This window comes from Lissotriton vulgaris, chromosome 7, assembly GCF_964263255.1.
Source record: "Lissotriton vulgaris chromosome 7, aLisVul1.2, whole genome shotgun sequence".
Classification (NCBI taxonomy): domain Eukaryota; kingdom Metazoa; phylum Chordata; class Amphibia; order Caudata; family Salamandridae; genus Lissotriton; species Lissotriton vulgaris.
The window spans coordinates 718,250,398-718,272,651 of NC_141695.1; the positions used below are offsets into that span (position 1 = coordinate 718,250,398).

A 22,254-nucleotide genomic window follows, 5' to 3' on the forward strand; every position below is an offset into this window, starting at 1 on the left:
CTGGAACCAGTAAGGAGAATGACGAGGTAATTTATTTTTTCTTTGTATTCCATCTCTATATTTTCCTTCACTCTTCCTGCCATCCTTAGATTATGTTTCAATCTGGTTTTCTCACTTCAGTGTCCTCGTTTCCATCTCCCTTAACTCATTTGCTACTTCCTGTCTACTATTGTTCCTTCTCCTCTCTGCTTTCAGCAATATGTGGCCACTGGCACAGAGGCAGCACCTAGAGATGCATACTGCCATTAATGCTATTATATCACTGATAATACTCTGATTTTACAGTGCACTGTCTAAGTAGTAAGCTGGAATGTTATCTTCGTTCGCAGTTCTGGTTCAAGAATAATGTTCAGGCCCTTTACAGCATAATTGCACATCTGCAGAAGGCTGCAGGAGGTGCAGTTCCCATCAGTTGAATTGGTGCTGGTTATAATTTGATGAGAGATCTCATGTCAGGCTGGACAATTTAGGTAGGGACATGCTCAAACAAAATAAGTGACACACGCCTGCAGTAGTAAAGAACCCACAAAGAGCAGCTCGAACGTTAACACAAAAAAGTGAACAAACGGTGTAGTAGCAGAATGAAAAGGGGGGCCCTTGGCCCCCCCGCCCGTATGGCGGTGCGGCGATCCCCTCTCCCCTTGCCTCCCGATGGTGTGGGGGCGTGATCTCCCGGCGTCCAATGATTACGCGGGAGGTGTGCACCACACCACCGGTCGGCCGGCGCCCAATACCTGATCCGGGAGGCGTGGTACAGTCTTCCGGGTCAAAGGGGCGGGCGTCGAGGGGCGAGGGGAGGGGGCGGCCCGCCCTCTCCCCGGGAATAAAGGAGGGGGGGAGCGCTCAGTTGGCCGTTCTTGTCGCCTGACGCTCCCCCACACTGGAACTCATGAGGGCTTTCGGGGTTCCGCTAGCGCCTGGGAAGACGGTTGGATATTTTGTATCTTAATAAATACGGCCGGGGGGTCTTGTGACCCCCCGCCTTCCAAAGATAAATCCAGTTCCGTTTCGTTGTGTTCTGGGTTGATGTGGGTATACAGGGAGAGGGGCGGTAGCCGTCACTGACCATGTAAGGACAAATGCATTAACCAACATGAACATAGAAAATAAACATTACAACTGTCAGTAAGCAAAGAAGAGAATAAAGTCAATACTGATAAAAGAAAACAAGACCTAGGCAACAAGAAAAATCACGTGTTCCTTTCATACAAAACAGAGGAAGGCTAACACTAGAAAACAAATTACAACAACATAAAGCAAAACAGAATATAGTAAGAAAAGAAAACACATTTTTCCTATCCTTTAATAATTATGTCAACAAATGACACAGAAAATTAAACCACGTCAACATCCAGTCAAATGTTTAATAATCAGATGGATTAAGAAACCATTTCTAGTAAATATTCAGGGCACCAACCCCATACAATATGTCACAATCGCAAACCCCTGGACCATGATGAGAAAAATGCAGTAGATAATTTGAACATTATCTGAAAGCAGCATGAATGAGATTTACAGATGAACAAGCCAGATATGTTTTCATTAATTGAGTAGGTGATAATGTCGCAGAGCCATTGATGACCTATTCACCTAAACAAATGAAGGTATTAAAAGTTGTGATCTGAAAAGAAGCATAGACTTTAACGGATATACTTTCAAAATGACTTGTCAAGAAGCAGATGCATCTATTTATTATTTTGCAACATGCGCAAATTGGTGGCACGCTGTCATTTTCATAAATGTAATAGTGAGAAAGCAATACGTTTCTGTATCATTAAGGATATCACTGGTACACATTCAGATAAAAATTACATCACTAAAAGAATGTCTTGATCACCTCAAAATACTTCAGTTAGCTCACGCTGAAGCACATGCAAGTGATATAGAAGCATGATGAAATGACATAATAGATCAAGTCAAACACATGAACATTAAAGGAAAAATGAAAGGAAATTCAAAAGTGAGGTTAAAAAATAAAGTAAAACCTGGTAAATGTATGTTGTGGGGAGCAAGAAAGCTAGTGGTAAATGTAGGACTACTTATAGTGATAATTAATTAAAAGCAGAATGCTATTTTGTGATAGGTGATGTTCCTGTTCCTTGTTCAAGTAACATTACATAACCACCCAAATGATAGAGTTAGTGGCCATGGCATATAAGGTGTCAACAGAACACTCCATATGCCTAGAATTTCTGAAATAGTTTGAAGGCCTTGGAGAGTGGAAGAATACACAAATTACTCTGCACATCAGTAAATAATATTCTGGTGGCACTGAATCACCATAGCATACCAATACATGTATAAACCCAAGTATGAGAAGATTCAAAGTTTTCTGCCGCAGTACATCATTGAACCAGTATCTGGGCCAACACCTTGGATATCCCTTATTGCAGTGGTACCAAAAAAGAATTGAACTAGGTTTGTATCTATGTAGACATGTACCAGCCTAATTAGACAATAGTGCGAGAGAGACACTCAGGGGTTTATTGAGAGATATGATAAGTGCTCTAAATGGTGCCACTATCTTTCAAAATTTAGCCTGTGCAAATGGCATACCCAGTTTAAGCTTGATAAACAATCTTGTTACAATTTGAATTTGAATTTGTTACATAAGTAAGTTTTCAATACATGGTGGTTTAATCCCGTGCATGCAATGGAATTTTTAAATTTCTTTTGCTGCAGAAATATTTCAAGAGACCATTGTCGAAAGTAATCAGACCAGTATGGAAATACTTTTTTATAGTAACATTAAAGAAGAAATCGATCAGGCTTTGAGGAATGTATGTAAATGTGTTTGGGTGAAGCTGTCCATACCTTTAACCTGCCAAAGTGTGACATTTTTCAAATAGAATTACATTTGTTTGGACATGTATAGGTATGTCTTCTGCTACGTCAAAAGTTGAAATTATATGTTAAACGGCAATACCCCTGGATGTCTCAGAACGAACATCTTGCTTTGGCATGAAAATTTACTGTTAATGCGTTTTCGCTCAGTGTGGGATTCATCTATGTCGTTGAGAGAATTAACGAAAAAAGGACATTGCAAGGGGCTGCAGAATGCCTTTAAGAAAATAAAAAAGTAACTGCACCAGAAGACATGGCATTCTTTGATCATAATTTGTGCACAGAATTGACTGTGGCTACTATTCCAGTAGGAGCGGGAGCCATCTTGACTCACCATAAAGCAGGAAGAGATTCACCTGGGCGGATACAGTCATACGCCAGTCACAGTTTAACCGATATCAAACACACCTGTTTTTAAGCTAAGAAAGTCTTGCTGCTGTTTGGGCCTGAATACATTGTCATCTATTTTTTACGGCAAACCGTTTACTACAGTTACTGCCCATCTCTCTTTTATCTATATTTTGTAATCCTGAAGTCAAAATGTCACCTAGAATAAAAAGATGGGCGTACCCCTAACTGAGAATGATTATAAAGGTGTTCACAAACCTGAAGAGACTTGCAATCCTGTCGACCATATTTAATGTAATCTACTGCCAACAACATAAAGTCCTTCAGTCATTGCTGTAAAATGTATTAATGTTAAAATTGAACAGTCCTCACCTTAACGAATAATGGTAAGTGATCAAATAAAAGCAACAAAAAAAGACCTCATATTTCAAGAATTATCAGGATAATCAAACGAAATAAATGGAAGCATGCCAGTAGTTTGCAGTGAATATCATACGTCGAGAGATATTCGCTTTTAGACACAAAGTTCAAAGTGAATTGTCCAGATCATTGAGCTTATTACAGAGTGGTATACCGATGACTAAGAAGGAAGAGTGAAAATGGTGTACAAAAGTCATATGGACTTTATCTTTTAAAAATGTATTTTTATTTATAATGTATGGTTGCCTGAATAAGATGCATGTTTTGAAAGTGTTATCCAAACTTGTCATCTTTGTTTTTTTTAAATTTTTTTAAAACCTTTATTGTAAGAAAGCACACAGTTATTCAGCCTAACATCCCGGAGGCAAGGCAGCAAAGTCAAAGAATGGTTATAGTGCCAAACGATTCATATCAGAACAATGCAGGTTGTTTTTTATGTTTTATATATAAACAGAAACGTGAAACAGAGGCGCCCGAGGGCGCAGAAAAGGCAATGGAAGGAGGAGATGGCTCTGAGTCAGTAGGAGGCGTCAGAGGCTAGAGAAGATTTAGAAAAGAACTTAAGTAGGATGTAGAGAAAAGGGGGGGGGAAGGAAGACCAGGAGAATCAGAACATGAGTAGCATAGCTGTTGTCAACGTCTACGGTGATAGGCGTTCATCGCGAGGCATCGGTTCAGGTGGCAGACACAAATCACCTCTGTAAGCGTTCCAAGCCCCCCATACCTTATTCCATGTCTGAGGCCGCCCCCTGGCAGTATACACAGTCTTTTCACGCAACACACACCAATCCATGTTGGCCTTCCATTGTACCACCAGGGGGGCCACGTTGGATCCCCATTTCTGCGCTATGTCTCGCTTAGCGACCATGTTGCCCAGTGTAGCCCATCGGGTCTGCGCCGCGTTATAATCATTCGGCTCCCAGATGTTGAGGAGGCACCTACGCGCCTCCGCAGCCAACTCCACTCCAGTCACCTCCCTCATCACTCGATGCACCCTCTCCCAGTAAGGGGCAATAACGGGGCACTCCCATAATATATGCAGATAAGTAGCAAGGGCTCCGCAGCCACGACGGCAAAGGCCATCTGGCGAGAAGCCCATACGCACAAGGCGGGGGCCGGTGACATACACCCGGTGGAGGATTTTGAGCTGGACCAGCCGCAGACGCGAGGAGATGGCGACCTCCTTAGGGGAGGACACAGCACTTTGCCAGTCCTCGTCGTCCAGTTCCAGACCATCGGCTACCCACTGCTCCCGCAAGCGCTGGAGGAGGTCGACCTGAACATTAATCAGCTTCTTGTAGGACAGAGATATGGCGCTATCCGGCATATGCCCGTCCAGCACCCTGTCCTCCAAGGGAGAACTCTCGGGGATGTCGCCCTCCTCCGGTCTGGCGGCGGCTATTGCGTGCTTAAGTTGGGCATAGCGAAAGAACTCTGTTCCACTCAATTGGTATCCTGCCTGTAGCTGCGGGAAAGTCTTAACTTCCCCCCTGGCCATCATGTCTTCGACCCTCGAAATACCTATGAGGTCCCACTTGTCGAAACCCTTGGTATGCCAGAGCTTGCCTAAAATGTCGGAGTCAAATAGGGGGGTAAATTTCGTCAGTCTGCCCTGCCAACCCTGTATCTTATTGACCGTTCGCCACGTGTGGACTGCCGCCTTGGTCGGACCCGTGAGGCTCCGATCAAAGGATCTAGAATAGAGGGCGCGGTAGTAATTGCCTCCTTGCAAGAGCCATCTATCCATGGCGTAGCCCGGGCAGTCCACAGGACCGTAAAAACCATGATTGATAGCGGTCAGTTGAGAGGCCCAGTAGTACCTCCGCACATCTGGTAACGCAATGCCCCCGTCGTACCATGGCATGGTAAGCTTCTGGACAGCGACACGAGGCCGACCATCCCAAAGCAGGGCACGTTGCAGGCTCTCAACCTCCCTAAAGTAGCGAGCCGGAACAAGGTCCTGAGTATTCTGCAAGGCATATAGGAACCTGGGCAGGGACATCATTTTAAATAATGCCGCCCGGCCCAGGAGAGAGAGAGGGAGCTTACGCCAACTCTCCACATCCCTTCGCAACCGGTGGAGCGGGGGGAGTAAGTTGTGTTCATACCTCGCCTTAGGGTTATTCGAGATGTAAATCCCCAAATACTTGAAGCCTTGCCCGGCCAGTTGTATGTTGCAGCCTCTGGGGAGGCGCGGCGTGTCACCCTTGAGGATGTAAAGGGAGGATTTGGCCCAGTTAATAATCAGGCCGGAGTAGCGCCCAAACAACCTGAGCACGTTTCACGCCACGATAAGCGACTTACAAGGGGAGGTGAGGTAGAGCAGGATGTCGTCTGCGTACAGGGAGACCTTGTCTTCGAAGCCCGGGGACCAGGAGATCCCATGTAAGTCAGGGTGCGAGCGTAGCATGGCTGCGAGTGGCTCCAGAGCCAGCGCAAACAGGAGCGGAGACAAGGGGCAGCCCTGTCTGGTGCCGCGATGAAGCGCAAAGGGAGCGGACACGCGGCCGTTAACCGTGACAGCAGCCAGAGGGCTAGCATAAAGAAGTCGCACCCAGCCCAGGAAACCAGGTCCAAACCCAAGTCTTGTCAGTACCGCCCATAAATAGCTCCATTCCAGGGAATCAAAGGCCATCGTGGCATCGAGGGAGGCCAGTACCGCTGGTTCCGTAAGGGAGTGAGCTCTGGCCATAACCCCGTGCAGGCGTCTCAGGTTGAGGGCAGTGTTGCGGTGGGGGATAAAACCGGACTGGTCCGGGTGCACCAAGTCGCCTATAACCCCGACCAACCGGTTGGCCAGCAGTTTGGCCAGGATCTTGGGCTCAGCGTTGAGGAGAGAAATGGGGCGATAAGACTTACAAACATCCCGCGGCTTGCCTTCTTTGTGGATAACCACTATGGTGGCCAGTCGCTGGTCCAAGGGGAGGACACCCTCTTCACGGGCACGAAGGAACATATCTCTCAAATATGGGGAGATCCCATCCGGCCGGACCTTGTACAGTTCAACCGGTATGCCATTGGGTCCGGTTGCCTTGCCTGCACGCAGAGCGCGGATCGCCAGAGCGACCTCGTCCGCAGTGATGTCCCGGTCCATGTCGGCACTGTCCTCCTCCGAAAGACAAGGAAGGTCTATCGCCGAGAGGAATTCGGATGAGTCGGCCTCGGAGCGGTCCGAGCCGGAAGTATAAACACCCCGAAAATAGTCCGCGAAAGACTCGGCAATGGCACTCGGATCAGTGACCACCACTCCGTCCTCGCCCAGGATCTCCGGGACCACCCAACTTGCCATCTCCCGCCTGTCCAGCCAGGCCAACAGTTTACCAGCCTTATCGCCGACATCATAGATGCGGCCCTGCTGCTCCTTCGCCAGGACCAGGGCAGCGTTCGTGGCGAGATCGTGATCCTCCGACTGTTTCAGGGAGAGTTCGTGCAGGAGAGAAGGGTCGGGCTCAGGCCCCAGACGGGACTCGAGATCCAAGACCTCCTCCTCCACATGCAGAAGATCAGCATCACGGGCTCGTTTAGCCTTTGCGATGAGAGCTAGGGCTTCACCCCGCAACACAGTCTTGAAGGCTTCCCACAGAGTGACCGGAGAGCCTACGGAGCCCGCATTTTCAGCAAAATATAGGTCAATGGCCTTGGCAAGGAGTGCTCGCGTGTTATGGTTGCGGAAATACCAGGGATTTACCGCGGCCGGCCGGCTGGACAGAATGATACCGAAGTCAAAGGAGATCCACAACGGCGAGTGGTCGGAGACGCCCCTCGCCAGAAAACGTGCCTCGGAGATGGCAGGCGACTGCGCAGCCAGGGTGAGGACATAATCTAAGCGGGACAGGCTCCCATGGGCACCGGAGAGAAATGAAAATTGGCGGAGCGCAGGATGCAGTAACCGCCAACAATCCACCAGACCCATAGAGTCAAGGAAGGTCGGCAGCCACGTCTGGGAACCCAGGAGGTCTCTCGGTGGCTGGCGATCGAGCGTGCCAGAGCAGACTGAGTTGAAATCACCCCCTAAGATCAGTAAGCCCAGAGGCAGGGACAAGATGGCGCTACCAAGGTCCTGGAAGGTGCTAGATTGGAGGCCAGGGGGGACATAAACCGAAAGCAGGGCCAAGGAACGCCCCTCCCATCTTCCCCCCACAGCTGCGTAGCGTCCTCTATCATCAAGTAGCGTGACGTCTATTTCAAGAGGAAGGGACGCTCGCACAAGGATGCCCGCCCCCCGGGAGCCCGAGGAGAACCCAGAGTGGGCAACCATTTTGTAACCCTTACGATTTAGGGCCCTACAGGAGTTCCCCACTAAGTGCGTCTCTTGCAATAGTACAACATCAGGCATGTTTCTCTTTATCAGTTGGATCACCACCCCTCTCTTAACTCGGTCACCCAATCCATTGACATTCCAGCTAAGCACTTTCAATTTCCTACCCCCCATCCCCGAACAATCCGCCCCACCCGACTCCATCCAACTCAATCGTCAATTGTACAGTAAAACACACAGTCCATTGCCTCAAGGAAGAAAAAGAGATAGAACAAACAAACAATAAAACTTGCATAGTTGCACCCCCCACCCTGCACCCCTGCATGTGACTAAAAAGCCCCCCCAACCAGCAGTGTGCCTGTCGCCCCATAACTACTCTACAAGAAGACACCCAGAGGAGTGAGGAATCTCCGCGAACACCTCCCGCCACCCTCCATGTACTAACAGGAAAGATAATACGGCATCTCAAAGCTACATGTGATAGACCACTGAGGCAAGCAAGATAATCAAGTAATCACCCACTATAGAACTAAGTCTCATAGGTCCGGGCCGCCAGCAGCGCCACCTTCATGGTCCTCCTGTGCTTCTCGGCGCGTCGATAGAGTGTCCAGCCAGTCACTAACGTTCTCAGCGAAGTCAAAGAAATGGGCACGACCTTCGTGTTCGATCCGGAGCTTAGCAGGGAACAGCATGGAGTACTTGAAGCCCAGGTCCCGCAGTCTTCGCTTCACCCCTGCATAGCTCTGGCGCTGTCGCTGAACCGTCCTGGTAAAGTCCGGATAGAAATGGACATCGGCATTCTGGAATTTAAGCGGTCCATGTCGTCTGGAGGCCTGCAGGACAGCATCCCTGTCACGGAAATTGAGCAGCCGGGCTACGATGGGTCTAGGTGCCACGCCCGACTTCGGCGGGCCACCCGGCACTCGGTGGGCACGCTCCACCGAGAAAAAGTTGCTGAGGCCAGGCGGGGCCAGATGAGTCCTGATCAGGTCTTCAACGAGGAGGTCCGTCGCCGCCTCCTCCGAACCCTCCGGTACACCGACGATGCGGACGTTCTGCCGCCTGGCCCGGCTTTCAAAGTCATCCAGCCGCCTCGCGAATTGCTCCGCTGTCCTCTGCAGGTTCCGGACTTCAGTTTGCAAGTCCGAGACATCTCCCGTCAGACTGGACGTCTTGATGTCCAAATTCTTAACCCGATCATTAGTTTTGCCCAAGTCGGCTCTAATGAGGGACAAATCAACGGCCATGCCATCCACCTTGTGTGTGAGGACTTCATGCTGTTGCTGCATGTCCGCCCGGAAGTTTGTAATGGCTCCCAAGATGTCGCTCAAAGTGGGCTCAGAGTCGTCCAGCGAGCCCGAATGTGGGACGCCCTTGGCAGAGGGCCCAGTAACAGGCGGCGTCTTCGGTTGAGTATAGCGCTCAATCCTATTCTGCTGCTGTTGTGATTTACCGCGTACGCCTTTGTTAGATGGCTTGTCGGGGTCCCCCTTGCCCGCCATGTTAGGTCCAAGAGAACAAAGGGCTATGCCAGGCAAGTCCAAGCCCAGAGAATCGGCGATTTGTCCGGGAAGACGGTAGAATGCCGTCACAGGTTCGCTCCGCTGTCCAGATAGCACCGCTGTCCAGCACACTTCGCCTCAGGCGAAGGCAGGCAGGCACTCCGCAGATCGGCAGTGCGAAGCGGCGGAGTCCGCAGAGACAATGGCACTGAGCTGGCACGGAGTCCCACTCGACGTAGCTCAGCGTAGGAGACTGCGATTCGGGATCTGAAAACGGTTCTCGCCTCAGTGGGCCCTCAGCAACGAGTATCCACCCTTGTGGATCAGGATTACGGGCAGGATAGGTGCGGAGGGTCGGAAGGTCCGCGGAGCTCCGAGCTTACGCGGCCATCTTGGTTGCCCGCGAAGCTCCTCCTCCTCCTTGTCATCTTTGTTAATGTATAGGAAAAACTACTCCAACCAATAAAATAATTATATCAGATCTTCTAGGTGATGTGTGGGTTACAGTAGAAGTATACTTTTACCAAATACTAATGGTCTTCCGTGAATAATTACATGTTTGATTTGATGCATAGTTCAGTTGCCAATTTTACGACAAGTTTTGTGCACAGTGAGCGTTCACTGTAAATTAGACAAACCCTTAGCTGAATGGGTTATACCCACTGCACTAAATCCAGGACCCCTATTCAGCAGAGGAGAAAATAAAGGATTCATAAACTATTCCGTATAAATCATCGAAAATCACTCCATATTTGCCACTGGCAAATGGCATGGTAGAAATCTTTATAGCAAATATTAAGAAAATAATAAAGCGCACAAGGATTTCATGGATCTAAGTAAATGAAGCCATATGTCAAACTCTTTGAGACTATCATAGTACTCCACGTGGGTCAACATGTAAATAAAAAAATACCGGTCTGAGTTAATGTTTGGCATGCTCGGCAAATGAGACTCCCTTAGGTGTGTGGGCTAAACACTAAAAGAATATTGTCATCCGTGATAAAAGGATCAAGTGAACAAAAAGAAAGTTTGCGGATTCAGGAAAGCATGCAAAAACATTAGTGAAAGTAGTGTCTGTTCTCGAGCTTCTTTGGCGAGGATATTTTTTCTCAGGCAGGACATTTGCTGCCTACTCACTCAATATTTAGTTTAGGTTATTTTAAAAAGTGAAAGTTGTGTGTCCCAAGCCCCATCAACACAGACACCTTTGTGAATACTGTATACTAGAACAACATTTCAGAAATGAATGGATAATTATTCCTAAAGATCTTTTTCTAGAAATACCATGTGTCAGAGCTCCAACCCGACCTCTCCCATCTCACCGATTGTTGCAATAACACTGTTCTATTTAACAAAGCATTTGACAGTTGTTCATTTATTTTACTGCTTTATGTATAAAGTTGCAACCGTATATTGCACACAGTTGTAAATTTCATAAATAAACTTTGGAAAAAACAGTTTGACTCTCTTTTTGGTCTTGAGTATCAAGAAAGACCTTGAGTTTAGCTCGAGCCAGGTACTTCTCTACTTTCAAGATGGCTTTGGCGACTTGCGTTGTTATGCTGCGCGACACTATGCGGTGGCCATCTATAGTGTATATTTTTTTCTATTGTTTTGTTTCCAGATGTATTAAAAACAAGCATTGGCCAGGCGGCCGGTCCGAAAATAAATATTTTTTTTTTTTAAACCCACGAGTTACTCCTCAAAAATCATGTGAAGGCCGAAATGTGACAGCAAGGTTTCGGGTGGTGCAATACGCAGGACTAAAGGACCGAATATCTGCGCTGCGTGCTTGAAAGTGCACAGACTTCCATACTGCTGCCGCATTCTGCTGGTCCTTTCTACTCGCCAAAGAAGTCTTTTTTCTTTCCAGTCCGGTCCCCATTTCATAGCAGGAGACAACCATCGCAATGACTGTCTATTGGCAGCATGTCATGGCAAAACAGAAAGCGATCCGGCGTTTGTAGCAGTGTGTATTACGGAATGGGATGTTTAAAGCAGACTCTCTGTGTGAGCTATGTCCTTTGTGATAGGAGACTGTTACTCAGCTGAGAGACACCAGACAGAGGGGAGTAGCAGCTGGTCTGTGTGGATACATCTGGCAAGGGGACACGGCTGTTACTGAAGCCAGCTTCTAGCAACAGTCTAAAAGAAAAAAATAGCTTGGCGCCAAAAGAGGCGGGGGAGCGGCTTCCTTTGAAGTCTGGCGGGGGAGCGGCTTCCGTTGAAGTCTGATGGGGGGCGGGGGAGCGGCTTGCTTTGAAGTCGCAGACAAATGGTGTATGGAGTGCAATGTGCGATGTGGCTGGTGATGTGCACGCACCTGGCTCACATGAACTGTGTCTAATCCGCAGCTTTGGAAGTCTTTTCGGATGCCTTACTAGAATGTCAACAAACAAGCACTGCTAAAGCAATGCTGTAGGTCGAAACCTAAAAAATCATTTTAGCATGGCTGATTGCTGCTATCAGCTTTGCTAATACAAAAACTACAAAAACAACACAACTGCCAATACTGAATTGACATATTTCTTATTTAACAAGGATCTGCTATGAATGAAACATGGCAGTCTATTATCAATTTCGTCGCTAGTTTATTATAGTCATTTTTTTTCAGTCAGAACGCTTTTTCATTTTTTCGAAAACATTTCTTGTGCATATACAAATATACAAAATATACAGATGTATACAAAATTTACAAAAACAATCTCTTAATTCCTAAACAACACAGCCATACCGAACCTTTCTCACTACAGACACTCAAGTAGCATTAGGACATAATATAATTTTAACTATTCAGATTGTTTAAACGTACAAAATGTAGGATTCATCAAACTTTTGTAACCTTTTGCAAAAAAAGCATTTTTGTTGATATTGACCTATACCTCAGAGGTATTGTTTGTTATGTGTGTGAATGCTACTTGAGTGTCTGTAGTGAGAAAGGTTCGGTATGGATGTGTTTAGGAATTAAGAGATTGTTTTTGTAAATTTTGTATATATCTGTATATGTTGTATATTTGTATATGCACAAGAAATGCTTTCGAAAAAATGAAAAAGCGTTCTGACTGAAAAAAATGACTATAATAAACTGCCAGGAAATTGATAATAGACTGCCATGTTTCATTCATAGCAGATCCTTGTTAAATAAGAAATAAGTCAATTCAGTATTGGCGATTGTGTTGTTTTTTTAGTTCAAATAGGCTTAGCCTTGCTGTTGAGGAGTCAAGACCCTGTTTTGTTCCTACGATCAGCTTTGCTAATAGCAGCACATTATAAAAGCATCCACCTTTGGCAAAGGCAGTAGTGTCAACCATAAAGCGTTAGGTAAAGCAATACATATTAGCTTTTCTAATTTTTATTTTTTCGCTTTCTAATTGCAGTTCTGCATCTTTATGCGGAGGAGCAATACTACAAGAAAGAATCCACAGAAAATTACCACATTAACTTCTGCAGTTTACGCAACAACACCACCAGATCCCAGCAACAGATGGAGGTAGGGAGTTGTTTGGTATATTCTTGCATGGTAAACAAGTTAACTAAAATTGATCTGATAATTAAGGTCATTCTTACTCCTACTGTAGCATTAAGGGGCTTGTGCTTAAAAGAGTTGTTTCTTTCATTTTGCTCCAAGAGGAGAGACAAAGTCCTCCACAAGAGATAGAAACCCATGACATGCCCCATGTGAGATCTAAATAGGTCATCCAGATTCTGGTACCTGTAGTTTAGTTGAACCATTGTACATCTATGACTAGAATCTCTAGAATACACACAACAAAATACAATTGTGAACAAACTGATGCCTGCCTTCTGCAACAGTTTGAAAGCTTTGAAGTTCCTTAGTCTGAAGTTGCTTTTTTAGTACAGGAAAGGGTTATACATTTTGTAGGGATTTATAAAACACAAAGCTAATAACTATGCACGGTGCACCAAACGGTAGGACTTGCAGGCACATGCATTAACCATTTTTGCAAGCCCAAACTGTGCGATTCGCAAAAATCGTCCGTTTGCGCCTGCAAAAAAGGCTTCCGCGATGCATCAACCGGTCAGCCTCTCACAATTTAAGAAATTGCAAATTATTTAGATTTCTTAAATTGCGATTGCGTTTAAAGAATTGCAAATTGTGATTACTTAAATGCAAAGCATGATGGAATTGCAAATTGCGATTTTGCTAATGGGGGCTCAAATTACCCTTAATTTGTACTTGATGATAATTTCCAAAAACTTTAAAAAATGCACTAAAGGGAATGTGTGTGTGCAACATGCTTGCACAGATTAATTTCAGGGGTGCAACAGAGTGTCCGTTTGACACCCTTTAAATTGCACATGCAATTTGCGAGTACCTATTGGTAATGGCAAATTGAGCATGCAATCTCCCATTCATTCCTATGGGCCCGTGGACCCTTAGGAATGAATGGGAAGGCCTTCCTTAATTGCGACTCGCAATTTGTGAGTCACAATTAAGGAATGTTTGGGAATCGCTAATTTTATATCGATTCCCACATGCATTGGCTTTTGCGATTCCTTAATAATCGCAATTAAGGAATCGCAAAAGCCTACATTAATGCATGTGTCTGTTGGTAAATACGGGCAGGTCAGTGGACCATCCACGCATGGGGCAAAGTAGTGAAGGTGCTGCAAGTGGGGATTGCTTGGGTCGAAAGGGGGAAGAAAAATAGTATGAAGGAAGGGGTTTCAAGAGGGCCGGGTTGAGGGGTAGGGACCATTGTGAGAGCGTAGGAATGATACTCACCTTCCGATTCCTCTCCTTATGCTTGCACAGCCATGTGGTTACCTGGCAGTAAGAGATTCCTCATTTATCCACTTGGCTGTTGTTTTTTATAAATGTATAACCTTATTTGTGCTCATTGCTTTTAATTGTGTCATACGTGTTGAAATGTTATGTATTCATTTGTTTATTGATGCATTATGTATATGTTCTTTTTACTTCAAAATATATTTTTTGTGAAATTTGTTAAATAAATTTGCTTTATATGAAATTGTTATATTAGCTTATTCGTTCTGTACACTGCTTCACCATACACCACAATTGTGTTCCCATGATGATTGTGCTTTTGTACCTGATATCTCAGCAGGACCCTGAAGTTGCCTAGGTATTGTTATTTTGATTAATATTGTGCCCGGACCTAGGAACTCGTTACTAGACGCAGGGGGTCCCTTTCTTATTAGTTTACCTGGCAGTAAGACTACAGAGTAGAGTTTCAGTTCTTTCAGATGTAGATGATGGAGGCTGCCTTGTGCATTTTGGATGAGATGTTATTCCAACCCTTACAGTTTAGCTAGAGAGAGCCTAGTTCTCTCCCTCTCTCTGTATCTCTCTCAAGTCTGTAGTGATGCTGCTGGCACAGGTTTTGCATCTCCACCTAGATTCTTCGAGCTTGGATGCTGAGTCAGATCGAGTGCAGTTGTTGACTGCTTTGTGGATGACGCAGTAGATCTTGAAAGTTCTATTGCTGTGAAGAGGTAGAAAATGAGTCTTTGATGGAGTGACTCTATTACATTTCCAAAGGTCTTTAATGAGCTGCGCTGTACCATGGAGAACTCTTTTCATGTTGTTTGTGGAATTCTGGGATGCTGGTATTTGTGCAACTATGTCAGATGTTAGCCAGGACAAATGCGTGGATCACTGTTCTGAAACTGACAGCATGTGGTTTTGGTTTTATACTCGATGGTGGATTGAAATTCAAGTGTAGGTTCCACATGAAAGCTCAGTAACCTGGTACTTTTGATTAGTTGTGTGAAGCCATCCTTATTAATTTTGTTGAGCAGTTTCTGGACTTAAAGATACTTGCTGCCATTTAAATAATCATAAATAAAATGTTCCTTGTCTTTAATATCGGGTAATGTCTACATCCAGGGTTATAGGTTTGCAAAGCAACTCTTAAGTCTTTTGCAGGTGTTGTTTCTGTAAGGTACAGCTGGGAATCATCTGTGTATTGATGGGTGATTATCAGAGGCCACAAAGCACACGGCCCCCTGGGCTCCATCTATGGTGGTTAAGTTTCAAACAACTCCTTCTACACTTAACAACTCCTTCTACACTTAAGTATCAGGGTAATGAGGGCGAGTAATTGCATGCTTCTCAGGAAGGTTGTGTGAGAGGAAATCGCTCAGAACTCCACAGTTAACCAACACCCACAATAACATCATGTTCTGGGCTGTTAATATTCATGCAGTACTAAATACTACACAGTCAGATGGGTACAACATATGTTTTAACAAGTGAGATGCAACACCCATCCCGCATTCTCAGTTATTAGTAGGTTGTAGGCAGATACTAGAATTCTCTCACTCGCCTTGTTGGGGGTTCTCAGCTGCTGCACCTGTTTTAATATTGTGTGTTCATGCTATTTAACATTTTTTAATTCCTGTACTTTTTTTATTAGTGCTTTCTTGTACCATAAAACACTCACCTTGCATGCGATTGGGAACAGTCTCCCTGCTTTTAGAAGTCCTGCCTCGCACCCTGTTCCACCGCTGTTTCTTCCGTTTGTTGTCTAGGGTGCACGAGGCTCCATTGCTCCTCGGCAGGGTCACAGGGGGCGGAAACAGCTGGGTTAGCGCTCTAGTGCGCAAAACCCATAAAAACAGCATGCCCTGCCAGCCGTGTAGCGGGCGCGCCGCTGGCGTGCCAAAGGCATGCCGTCTGCGCCAAGTCTCCGCCAGACGCCATGGATGCTGGTTCTCTATTGCTTGATGGAGGTGTCGCTTTGAGGAACTATTGGGTATTTGTAAGCCCACAGTCCATTGCACTAAGTCCATGGATCCTGATAGTCTGGCTAACAATCAATCCCCCTCTTGTCTACACTGTAATTTCATAACTACAGGAGGAGGAGAGGAGAGCCCAGTTTCCAATCAGGCCATGGGGAAGGTAGTTGTGGGGTTCCTGATAAATGTTAGATCCCTGATTAAAAACAATGTTCGCCTTTAAAGATTTTATTTTATAACAGAATCCTGATTGGATATTTATAACGGAAACCGAGGCAAATGATTTCTCAGGCCCTGATTTGGTAGAGGCAATCCCTGATGGATATTGCCTCACAAGATTTGATAGAGTAGGCAGACGTGGTGGGGGATTGGGCATTCTGTGCAGGGACTTTTTCCCCTGCCGTTCTGAACCACTCACTTCACCCGGCCGATCAATATCAGGCCTTATACTTCTCTATTAATACTCATCCCACCGAAAGTTTTTCCGGAGTGCTCTGTTATCGGCAACCAGGATCTAGGGCTTCTTTTCTTCAGGATCTCTGTAAGCTTTTGGAGCCGTACTTAGATAGGCGTAGTTTCACCCTTCTTGGGGATTTTAATTTTCACCTAGAGAATTCTGTAAATCATGATACCCTATCCCTCTTGGAAAATATGAATGGTTGTGGCTTTTCTCAACTAGTCACTTTTCCTTCCATGTGGCGGGCCACACCCTTGATGGGATTTTTTTCCAACGATCGCTGCATTTGGGTAGGAGAGCCTCTTCCGTTGGCTTGGTCAGATCATTTCGCCATCCCTTTTAATCTGAAGGTCTCGGTGTTGGGGCTCTTGCAACCAGATAACAAGAAAAGCTGGAAAATCGGAATCTGAGATTCATTAATAATGAGGATGTAGCCTCCGCCTTGGTAAATTTTCATATTCCAGGCCATTTAGGTGCCAATTCAGCGGCTAATGAGCTTTATAAAAAGCTAGTAGAAGTACTGGATAGTTTAGCCCCCTTAAAAGTCCACTGCGCAGCAAGGAAAAGACCCTCTGCCCCATGGTTTTCTGATAGACTCCGTAAGTTGAGACAGGAGTGTAGGAGGCTAGAAAGATCATGGCGCACTCAACCTACAGCATCAGGCAGAACCCTTCACAAACAGTGTCTGAAGGTATACAAGTCGGCCATTTTGGAAGAGAAGGGAAGGTGTTTTGCTAAAGTTTCTGAGTCTAGCAAATCTTCTAAAGAGCTCTTTAATATGGTTAACTCCCTGATTACTCCTACAATCACCGTCTCTGGTGAGGTGACACGGGAACTCTGCAACAGGCTCTCAGCTTTCTTTCGGACAAAGATCCAAGAGATATACATTCAGTTGGAAGCCCAAATATTAACCTAGACTCAGACACTCAGTATGAAAGTGGTATGGGGGAAAGCCCTAGTAACATTGAGCTCCCCAACCTACTCTCCTTCCCGAGTCTGTCTCTGGAGAGTACTTAGTTCCCTATAACAGATGGTCGTCTGTTAGAGGTAACTAAGTCCGGCTCGCTTATGGACTCTTGTCCCCTGAAAGTTTTAAAGAGTGTAAAAATGCCATTTTACTGCATCTTACCACTGTCCGTAATCTGGCTATTTCTGAGGGGCAATACCCCTTGTCCTGGAAGGCTGCGGTAGTTATGCCTCTCTTAAAGCTGTCACTGGAATCACTGGAATTGAAGAATTATCGACCCATCTTTCTTTTGCCAGCTCCAGCTAAAATTTTAAAGTCACACCTTAATTATCATTTGAGTGCCTATTTGAGAGACCACCAAATTCTTGATGGGTCTCAACATGGCTTTAGAGATGGCGATAGCACCAAAACTGCGCTCACCACGGTGCTTGATAACATTCGCACTGAGGTGGATGCAGGTCATACTACTCTGCTGATTCTACTGGACCTGACCGCAGCTTTCGATACCCTTTCTCCACTGAGGCTTGTGGATCGCCTCAGGGAGATAGGGGTTGGAGGCTCGGCTCTAAGTCTTCTCGCCTCCTTTCTTAGTGATAGGACCCAATCGGTGAAATTGGGTAATTTCTACTCTGACCCAACCCCCTTGCTATGCGGGGTGCCTCAGGGCTCTTCACTGAGCCCTACATTGTTTAATATCTATGTTACCCCGCTAGCAAGCGTGGTAAAATCGTTTGTTCTGGAAGTGCTATCATATGCGGATGCCAGGCAGATCATGGTTTCCATCACTCATAACATCAGTGAGGCTGACTGCAATTTTAAAAGCTGTATGCAGGCAGTATCATCATGGATGGTCAAAAACTATCCAAATACTTAGGCATTAGCTTTGAGAAGGACTTAATCAGTACTCTTAAAATTAATGAGCTCTCCCTATATAGGAAATTATCCTCACTCTTAGATGGCTGGTCCCCAAAATTCCTATCCTGGTGGGGCAGAGTGGAAACTCTGAAAATGATGGTCACGCCCCTTGTTAATTATTTAATAAGCGTGCTACCCATGTTACTCTCTGACGACTTCCTCACCAAGATACATAAGCTTTTTAATGCTTTTCTTTGGCAGGACAATAAACCAAGAATTTCCTTACGAAAACTCCAACTACCCAAGGATAAAGGGGGAGTGGGCCTACCAAACTTTAGATGCTACCAAACTGCTTATTTATGCAAGCAAGGGGCGAATTGGTTCCTTGATCATCAGGAATATACTCCTGTATGGGTCCAAGTAGAAAAGTCTCATCAACAACTTACCGCTCTCCACCATTATGACTATGGATGCCTCAGCCTTTCCCCAATCAAAGTATATATTCCTTAACACTAAAAGGGCACTACGTAACTTAGAGAGACACTGTAAAGTTAAAATAAAATTCCCCAAATCCAACTTAACCTCATTTTGGTTTAATCCAGCTTTAAAGGATGAAGGCAAATTTCTCTTCTGGGAAAATTGGTCTAAAAAGGGGCTGAACTCACTGCAAAAATATATATGAAGGTTTCACACCACTAACCTTTGCCACATTGCAAACTCGATTTGATCTACAACCACTTGATTTTTACAAATTCCTGCGCCTCAAAGCATTGATCTCTGCCAGAGCCATCCCTCCACAAAATCCTACGCTTTGCAATAAGTTATTCCAACTCATGTCAAACGGTCACATGGTATCGAAACTTTACAAAATACTATCTCTTACACCTCAGAAAGCACACAGGAAGTGTGAGCGGGACTGGGAAAATGAACCTAACACCTCTAATCTGGTTTTTGACTGGGATAAGATCCACCTCACCCCTTTCTATAACAAAATTTCCCCAATGCTATCTCAGTCCAAATTTATGCTTATCAACAGTTCGTATTGGACGCCAGAGAAACTCTACAAGCTCAGACTCCTAGATAGCCCCCTCTGTTGGAGCTGCAAATCCCACGTAGGTGACCTGGCACATATGCTCTTCCACTGTCCGCTGCTCCAGTCGTTCTGGGATAGGATTTATAACTACATTCAGCGTATATTCCACTATCGAACGCCCAGGGATTTCGCATATGTCCTACTGGGGAAGATTGACACAAATATAGCTAGGGATCACGACAGACATCTTTTGGACCTTATGATTACACTTGCATGCAAGGTTATCCTGAGTAAATGGAAGAGTGCTTCTGATGTCTCTTTCAATCTCTGGCAAGAATGGCTGACCTCCCTGAGGGGAGCAGATAATGACATCCTCCATTCCTCCCCTTGGCAAAAACCCCACACCAAACTATGGCACCTACTTGATTCACTAGAGCTTTGTTACGACCCACCCTAGACAGTCTGGGGGAATTCCACCTAGCCTCACACCTAGTTTGTGACACCACACTGGATATTACTCCGGTACTGTGAACTTGCTGTCCTGTACTAAGCTTACTGTTTTATGTACTGTTGCTGCTGCTGACCCTCCCCCCCCCCCCCCATACTATCCCCGCTTCTCTCCATTCTTTCCTTTCCCCTCTTTATCTCTTTGTTTCTGCTCCATGGGACCACTTTACTTTGCATGGCTGTTTGGTCGATGCTTTCAACTGTAATTACTTGATTAGTCATTTGCCACGTGTTTTACTTATGTACTATGTATCTCGAGCTATATTATTTCATGACAGATCAGTATGCTTTTATCCATGCATTGTTTTCGGTCACCCTTTCTGTGAGCTATTTCTGTATTTCTTGGTATCCTTTGTGTTATTTATATTCTCAAATAAATAAAAAAAGATTTGAAGATAAAAACTATCTTAAATTGAATGGCGAGAAGATAGAGGTCCTCATTTGTGGGGACAAGGCTAACATCTGGTTCGGGGAGTGGTGTCCCGAATCGTTGGGTACTTGCCCCGGCCCTGTTTCCCATGGTAAGAACCTGGGAGTCCTTTTGGACAAATCTTTGTCCCTTAATCTACAGATTAGTGGGACGGTGGCTACTTGTTTCGGGCTTATAAGGATTATAAAGAAGGTCGCACAGTGCCTCTCACTCGCTGCGCGTAAACAAGTTGTTGTCGCTTTAATACTCTCCAGATTAGATTACTGTAATGCCCTTTATTTGGGTATTAATAAGGGACAGCTGCAACGTCTGCAGTTTGTGCAAAATGCTGCGGCTAGGCTGATGATTGGAGTTCCTAAACACCGTTCAGTCTTCTTCTCCCTTCGGTCCCTGCATTTTCTCCCAATTGACCGTAGGGTCACGTTTAATGCTCTTTACCTTACTCATAATGCCTAATATGGCCGGGGCCTGGGCGGTATTAAAGCTTTATTTCATTATTACGTCCCTACTAGGAACCTCAGGTCGGCCAGTAAGCATCTTCTTACGGTGCCTAGATTTAAGCAGCTGAGATGGGGCGGAAGATCCTTCTCAGCGATTGCTGCTAAGTTGTGGAATTCTCTTCCTGACGAAACTGCTGGACAATGTTCACACACTGTGTTTCGCAAAATGTTAAAAACCTGGCTGTTTCCCCTGACATTGGTTTAGGGGGTCTTGGGCAAAGTTAGAGTTTTACAAGTTTTATATTCATTCATTCATTCATTATTTTCTGTCACTTTATAGTGAAGATGCCGTTATGATAATACCGAACTCCCTACAGGCTCAAAAGTTCCCACTGGCTTGATGGGCTGCTCAGTTGAATCTTATCATTCCTTCTGCAAGTATTGTCAAGCAGATGCTTTAGTCTCACTCACACTCCTTAAGCTCTTGTCCCCTGGTGCAGTCTAAAGCCAGCTGTTTACTGGCTGGTTGCTTTTGATAGTTTGACAGTAAATATTTCAGCCTCCAGGCCAAGTGCTGCATAGTGATGCCTTTAGTATACTTATGGCATTTGGGCTGATCAAGGGGTCTCCTTTTTGCCAGCAACGCCGTTTTCCTCTCCTCGTTAGCAACGCCCGTCTTTCAAGCCCACGGGAGGATGCCAGGCTTAGTTCCAGTAAATGCTGTGATGTGTCTTGATGCAGCTCACTCTTTAACTACGCTTAAACGACCTGGGACCCCCTTTACAGCATGGGTCATTCCTGGACATACTGCCTTGGGGTGTTTCCTTTCTCTGGGGCTCAGCACACCTGGAACACGCTAGATTTCTTATTATGGACTCTCTCCTGCATGCTAGGCATATTCCTTGCCTCTGACAGCAAGGAGGTAGTCTTTTAGACAGACCCTCAGGCCCACCAACAGATAACTTTCACAACAAATGATGTACCCTCACTTCTGGGAGACTGGTTGTCAGGCAGACATCTTTCCTTGTTGCAGAGCAGCTCCTCTTCTAATGGATACATCTGCCTGTGGATTCCTCATCTTTTGAATTACCCCCATGCGCAGCCTTCCACAGAAATGTTTCTCCGTAGCTCTGCTACGTTGATGAGGATGTCAGTGTATCCGCTTTGCACGCGACTCCCCGTGACTTCATTGGAGCCATAAGAGGATCTTGTGGGCATGCTGACATCCGTTCCCTTTTCTCCTCGCCGTCAACGCGTTATATATTTTTTTAAGCTTTTAGTTTATTCGGTATCTCTTGCTGCAACTTTGTAGCTGTTGAAGATGTCTCTTCCAAGGAAGCCATGTTTTAAGCTGTGTAGGAAATGGAGTGGTTAAATGTCCATCACTGACCCGCATGAAGATTTCATCTGGTGTTTATCGGACCACAACGTCAAGGTTTGTTGGTGGTGTTAACAGACGAACCCTAAGGC

General features: G+C 45.5%; 1 protein-coding gene across 2 annotated transcripts in view; it reads left to right on the forward strand.

The window, feature by feature from the left end:
* ARSG (arylsulfatase G) overlaps positions 1–22,254 on the forward strand; it is a 2,325,381-nt gene that overhangs the window by 151,881 nt on the left and 2,151,246 nt on the right. For both annotated transcript variants that reach the window (XM_086930959.1, XM_086930958.1), the window contains one exon: positions 12,750–12,862. The gene's annotated coding sequence lies outside the window, so the exon portion shown is untranslated. The remainder of the gene's footprint in view (positions 1–12,749; positions 12,863–22,254) is intronic.